This window comes from Tupaia chinensis, unplaced genomic scaffold (genome assembly GCF_000334495.1).
Source record: "Tupaia chinensis unplaced genomic scaffold, TupChi_1.0 Scaffold000147_1, whole genome shotgun sequence".
NCBI lineage: Eukaryota > Metazoa > Chordata > Mammalia > Scandentia > Tupaiidae > Tupaia > Tupaia belangeri.
Window position 1 is genome coordinate 2,608,169 of NW_006159617.1, and position 7,132 is coordinate 2,615,300.

General features: G+C 39.7%; 2 pseudogenes; both read right to left on the minus strand.

Moving 5' to 3' along the window:
* Window positions 1-5,383: 5,383 nt before the first annotated feature.
* LOC114004471 (60S ribosomal protein L7a pseudogene) lies at window positions 5,384-5,756 on the minus strand (annotated as a pseudogene).
* LOC102484422 (60S ribosomal protein L7a pseudogene) lies at window positions 5,656-6,171 on the minus strand (annotated as a pseudogene).
* Window positions 6,172-7,132: the final 961 nt, after the last annotated feature.

Below are 7,132 nucleotides of genomic sequence, written 5' to 3' on the forward strand. Positions count from 1 at the left end.
GCATCACTCTCCCACTTCCTGTTGGTTATAAAAACAGCTTCAACTCAGATTCAAAGAGAACCACACCAGAGAAAACACTGGGAGATGTGGACAATGGGGGGTCTGGGAGAGGCAACGTAACAGTTGTTGCATTCCTGTGGTTACCATAATCTTCAATATTAGCACCACCGAATCTAAAGGTTGCTGATTCTTCTGATCACTGTTTCCTATACTTTTCTTATGTCCAGTTCTTCTCTCCTATTTGATCTTCTTTCTCCTACCACTTCTCAGCTTTCCTATATGATAACTAGTCTTCCTTAACCAGACATAAATAGAATATTTTTTATTTTCAGATCAGTGAGCTGACCAGCCACATCATGTCAACCCTATTCTTCAGGCCGTCAGTCTTTGTAGCCAAGATGTTTTATTGACAGATTCCTTTGTTTGGGTTGTTTGTTGTGTTTTATTCTATGTTTACATCTGGATTCAAAGCTGGAAGTCTAGTTTAAAGGAAAATAAAATACTACATCAAGGAGCACCATAGATGAGTACACTTAAATGTTTTACTCTTTTAAGTAAAATCTAGAATCTGAGTTTCTCTTCTTTCGTTTTATTTCCAAGAAATTGGGATGCCCAATTCAATGGCTGAGTCAACAAACATACATTTACTATGGTTTACACGCTTTAAATTCCCTTAGCAGTCATTCACCAGGGCAGAGAAGGACAAGAGGCCTGCAGGAATCAGATAATTCCTGGCATTACAATTCCAGTTCATATCAGGTTCCTTTTTACACATGGCTAAAATGAGATCAGATTAAATTTACATTGAATCATTCAACCTGTCTACTGATTTTTCCTGTCAGGAGAGATTTAAGAGTACCAAGAATTAGCCAACGCCACGGGAGCCAGATTCACAGCTATCACCAGCAAAGCGGGAGGGAAAAAATAAATTATCAATACTCTTGGTGAAGATACTTACAAAAAGGGATCATGTGTTTTTAACTGGACTACTAAGGAAAAAAAAAAGTTAAAATAAATACTGAAACATGAAGTATCGTTTAAGAGTTTCTAAAACTATTCACTGACTACGTTTATCATTGTTTTTTATGATTCTGTCCCCTGAGGTCCATCATTGGACCCTTGGTAGTTGAATTTGATATATGCTAAACATTTAGGTTCACAAATGAAAAACAAATTAGTTTTATTATTTATACATCTAAATAGGTTAAGTCAAAGAGGCAACTGAGATAAATGTCTTTTTTAAGACCAATTCATTACTTCTACTCTAATCTGTGTAATATAGTCACAAACATGAAAAATTGATTAAATATGTGCATATATGTAAATTCATTACAACCCTGCTGATGGCTAATTTTAGGTGTCAACTTAACTGGGCCACTGGATTCTCAGATACCTGGTTAAACATTATTCCTGGGTATGTCTGTGAGTATGTTCTAGAAGAGGCTAGCATTTGAACTGACCGACTACATGAAGCAGATGTCTTTTTCCACTGTGAGCGGGCATTATCCAACCCACTGAGAGATGAATAGAACAAAAAGGTGGAGAAAGACTGAATTAACTCTGCCTGGCTGCTTGAGCTGAAATATCATTATTTTCTTTCTCTAAGAATTCCTGGTCCTCAGGCTTTTAAACTCAGACTGAAACCACATCATTGACTCTAGTTCTTAGGCCTTCAAACTACACCACTAGATTTCAGTTTGTAGATGTAGATTCTAGAACTTCTCAGATATGTGAGCCAATGCCTTATAATATATCTCTGCTTTTCTCTCTCTCCTCTTCATTATATATTTATTTTCCTATCCAGTTGGATGGCGCTCTCTCTCTATATATATATATATTTATATACACACAGTCATTGGAAAAGTCATGACTCATTTTTGTATAGAAAAATATATCATGACTTTTCTGATGATTGTATATGTGTGTGTGTGTATATATGTCCTATCGTTTCTGTCTCTCTGGAGAACCCTTACTAATATGACCCTCATAATAATTTATACAAAACCCAATTAGAATTCTATGAAAATTTTGGAGAATCTGACTAGATTCTTATGTTCTCATGAAGAAAAAATAGATAAGCCTATTAAAGAAAATTCTAAATGAAAAATATGAGTAATGACATGGGGCTAGCAAATTAGATGTTTAAATATATTATAGAGCTATGATCACTAAAATAAGGCGCTACTGAATGAAGAAAAAATACATAGACATAATACACAGGATAGACATGTCAGAAATTAATTTTGTACTGTGTAAGAATTTGCCAAAAAGGGGCCGGTAGGTGGCATGGTGGTTAAGGGCATTGAACTCCCACATGGCCAACTGTGGTTTAAGTCCCGGACCTGGCAGCTTGCTTTTTCACTGTCCTTCTCTTGTTCTCTCTCACTCTGTTTCTCTGTGATCAAATTTAAAAAATAAATGAGTAGGAGACTGGCAGGTAGTGTGGTGGTTAAGGATGCTGGACTCCCATGTGGCTGATCGTAGTTTGAGTCCCAGACCTGGTGGCTGATAAAATTAAAATAAATAAATAAATAAATAAAGTTAAATAAAGTAATTCTTAAAAAAAATAGAATTTGCAAAAAAAATGAAAGAGGCATCACCATGGGGCTGGCAAGTGGCATGGACTCCCACATGACCAACCACGGTTCAAATATTGGACCTGGCAACTTGCCTTCACTTTCCCTTTCTTTCTCTCTCTGTCTCTCTCTCTGGTCAAATTAAGACATAATAATAAATAAATAAATAATTTTTTAAGTGGCATCACCAGAAAGGAAGTTATCTTTGTACAAAATATTCATTAACTTGCACAGGGATAGCTGAGTAGAAATTTAAGGAAAATGAAATTAATTTAGATTCATCCCTTATAATATATAACATAATAAATTCCAGATCCACTAAAAAGTAAAATGTCCTTTTCAAATGTCCTCTTGAACCAGATACGAGATCCGCAAATGATAACCAATGATGATTTCCTACACTTTAAGAAATTTAAAGAGATCATAAAACAAAAGGCCAACATCTCCGATTACAAAATATTTAAAACCTCTATTTGCAAACAAAAAAGAAATGCCATAAGCAATCTCTTTAAAAAGGAACAGCAATTAGAAAAACCACTTTCATAAAAAATGAGAAGAAAGTGCCTTTATGAATGCATTATTTCATTTCTATAACAAGACAGAACCATTTCACATTTATTGTTGATAAATTTTTTTCTGTTTATGACCTTGTTCAGGTCGACACAATTAATCTTCTAAACTCCACTTCTAATGATATTTCCTTTTTACAGTGGTATAGAGATTCTTGATTGCTTACCATTCTACTTCTCTAATCACAATCATTTCAGTACAGCCTTCACTAAACTGTCATATTTATTGAGTCGTCAGAAAAGTCATGATCTTTTTTTTCTGTGTTTCTACACAAAAATGTGACATGACTTTTCCAACAACTCAATATATATCATATATACCCAGTATTTATTTAATAATTTGTTTAAATCAACTAACTTAAATCAACTTAGCTTTGTTCTATGTAAGTAAATTTAAAGTACATAATAATAATAATTTTAAAACACCAACTTGTTTGCCATTGAAATATCACCTGTCCTAACTATGATGGTAAGTTTTATGAGTCAATTTGCCTAGGCCATGGTGCCCACTTGTTTGGTTAAATACCAGTCTAGATGTTCCTATGAAGGTCATTTTCAGATGTGATTACCATTTAAACCAGTTGCCTCTGAGTAAAGCAGATTACTCTCCATAAAGTGGGTGGGGCTCATCTAATCAGTTGAAGAACTTAAGAGAAAAGACTGAAGTCCCCCAACAAGGAATTCTGCCTTCTAGACTGCCTTCAGATTCAAGACTGCGACATCAACTCCTGTCAGAACTTCCAGCCTGCAAGCCTACACTGCAGATGCTAAACTTGCCAGCTTCCCAAATTGCTTGAGTCAGTTCCTTTACTGTCATGGCCCAGAGGCCAATGTCCTCCTTGTTCTGGTTCCTCCTGTTTCTAGTTCATGCCTCCTAACTTCCGAGAGCCCACTCTGCTAATACTCAGTCTGGTTCCCTTACACCATTGTCTGTGCTCCTCATTCTGCTCACAATACCTTGGTTAGCCAGGCCTCCCCAGTTACCACCTTCATGGCCTTCATCAATTACCAAAAGATGAACTGGAAAAAAATGAAGCTGAGTCAAGATTTCACCGTTAGAAATATGTAACCGTTGCTTTGGAAGGATGTTCTCAAGTACCAAGACTAATTGATGGCAGCTACCTGGAAATACTAAGTAGGATTCTGAGGCTCTGTGTGAAAGAACATAGTCATTTATTAGTGATGTTTGACAGAAGAGGAGAGGGAAGAGGTCAAGAGAACAATAAACTGTTAAATTAAACTATTTTGGCTTAAAACAGCCACTGTACTCCCACACTTGGATTTCTATAAATAAGCCAAAATCCTACATGTTAGGCTGTTTCTCTGATCTGGTTGCTAGGTTATAGCCAATCACAGCAGCTAGGCTTGAGTCAATCACAGGCATCCCACCTTTTAAACTGTGTTAATGCAGACATACATCAAAATGTAACCAATGATTTCTCGACCTCACTCCTTCACTTACGTTTTCTGTATGACACTTTCCTGTTCTGCCGACTTAAATGCCAAGTTGACCACATGGCTGGCAGGAATTGTCCAGAAGTTCGGGGACAACTGTCTGATCTGAGTTGTGTTAAGATTTGCTCTATTAAAGCTCTACTCTATTAAATTAGCTGGCTTATTTTTCTTTTAACAAAACTTACTACACATTTGCCACCTTCAGTTTGGATATTAAGGAAACTAGTCATGATGATTTTTTTCGGAGCCCTTTCCAATATCTACTCAAACAAGGTTTTACATACAAGAGTAGAGTTTGCCATATTGTTTTTAAAAAACAAATTTGGGCCAGCCAGAGTAGGGTGGTGGTTAAGGTGGCTGGATTCCACACGACCAACAGTGCAGTTTGTGTCCCAGAACAAGCCGCACATGCATGCCCAAAACCCTGCTAGAGGGTGTGTGCTTGTCAGACACACACACACACACACACACACACACACATAAACACACAGGAAGAGAGAGAAAGAGAAAACATACCCCCTTGGAGAATGGTCATGCCACAATCTCTTCTCTATTTTTCCTTCCTTTTGGGACTGCAGGATGAGAACAGAAGCAACCCTTTGTAGCACACCAAGAGCAGAGCTTGCCATATTGATAAAGATATTCCTAAAAATCAACCCAAAATTGTCCTGACAGGAAATCATCCCATGCCTGTTTTTCAGTGGTCCCTTCCTTTATATATATATATTGGCTGAAGGAGAGTGTTTTATTACTTGTATGTACAGAAAATTCAACAGCGTACACTTAACCCGGTTTGGTGGTGAGCTCTTTAGCCTTTGCCTTTTCCAGCTTTGTAATGCAAGCCACAGATTTTGGGCCCAGGACATTTCCTCCCCAGTGGTGGCGGATCTCATCGTATCTGTCGTTGTAATTGGTCCTGATGGCTTCCACCAGTGTAGCCACGGCGCCTTTGTCCTCCGAGTTAACCTGTGTAAAAGCGACAGGATACAGGTTTTCCTGTGGATCAGGCGCCCCAACCTGCCTTTCCCCTTGAAAATGCAGTAGAGAATCCCCATCTTCCGACACAGGGCAGGTAGAAAGACAACCAGCTCGATGGGGTCCACATCGTGAGCAATCACCACCAGCTGAGCCTTCTTGTTCTCCACCAAGGTGGTGAGTGTTCACCCCTGCCCGGAGGACTGGCAGCCTCTTAGTGGGGACATCCCCTTTGCCGGTGGCCTTCTTCTCAGCCTGGGCCAGCAGCCGCTGCTTCTTCTCCTGCTTTGTCTCTGGCCTATACTTGTGGGCCAGCTTGAGCAGCCGAGTAGCTGTCTGGCGGTCCAGGGCCTGGGTGAACTGGTTAATGGCAGGAGCCCTTGTCAGCCGCTTGTAAAGGATGGCCCTCTGCCGCTGCAGCGGGGCCACTTGACAAAGTGGGTGAGGTCCCTTTTGGGTGGGATGTCCTGTCCTCTGCCAAAATTCTTAGGCCTTTTCTCAAACAGGGGATTGACCACCTTCTTAGCCTCCTGCTTCTTCGCCATAGCAGGGGCCCGAGCCACCTACTTCCCGTTGGCCTTCTTTCCCTTTGGCATCTTGGGCTACTAGAGGAGAGAGCCCCTTCCTATAATCTTTAAGGTTTGGAGCAGGGTAGGGAGTTAATTATTTATACAGCTGGATCAGGTTATTTTCATTCATTCAGAACTTGAGTGTTTCTTTCCAATGAGACACAGCATGATATGCCCTAAATATCAAAAAGAAATCGTAGATGTTGAGTGTTTTCAAGGAGTTCAAGCCCAATCCATAGCAGAAGAATATACAGAAACATATCTTAGAGCAGGATCAGCACTATTCTCTGAAGGGCCAGCCAGTGAATGTGTTCAGCTCTGGCCTTATAGACCAAGCTGACACTGCTCACCTCTGCTGCCCTAGCACAAAAGCCTCGGGAAGTACTTGAACAAATGCATGGCTGGGTTCCAGTAACCAGTTCTGTGCAGAAAAGGCTGCTGGTCAGATGGACTCCTTAAACTTGAGGTGAATAGGTCTCAGAGGAAGAGAGAGAAAATGGACAGGTCAGTCTTTGGTTTATGAGGTGGTTTGAACCATCAATCACATCCTTGCTTCTTGCTAGAGGGTTTTAATTTATTAAAATCCCAAATAAAACCTATGGCATCTCTTAGGAATACCTGAAGAAAGAAAAGCATTTGTATTTACTAGTAGAATAGTTTGATTCATTTAGAAGTATTTTTACTGTAAGATTTCAATGAGGCACAATTGCCCCATTTGAAAATGATGTTAGCCCCATAGCCTAGGGGATAAGGAATCCCATATGGCAAACCCTGGTTTGAACCTCACACTGGCAGCTTGAAAAGTACACCAGGCATGTATGTGTGCACGCATGCCCAGCATCCTGATGGGATGGAGAAATGGAGAAGGGATTGCATGGTGACCATGCCCATTGAGGAGTGTTTTCTCCCCCATCTCTCTCTCTCTCTCTCTCTCTCTCTCTCTCTGGCAGTGCATATGCCCTCTAGCGATATAAGAAGGAGGGAGGGA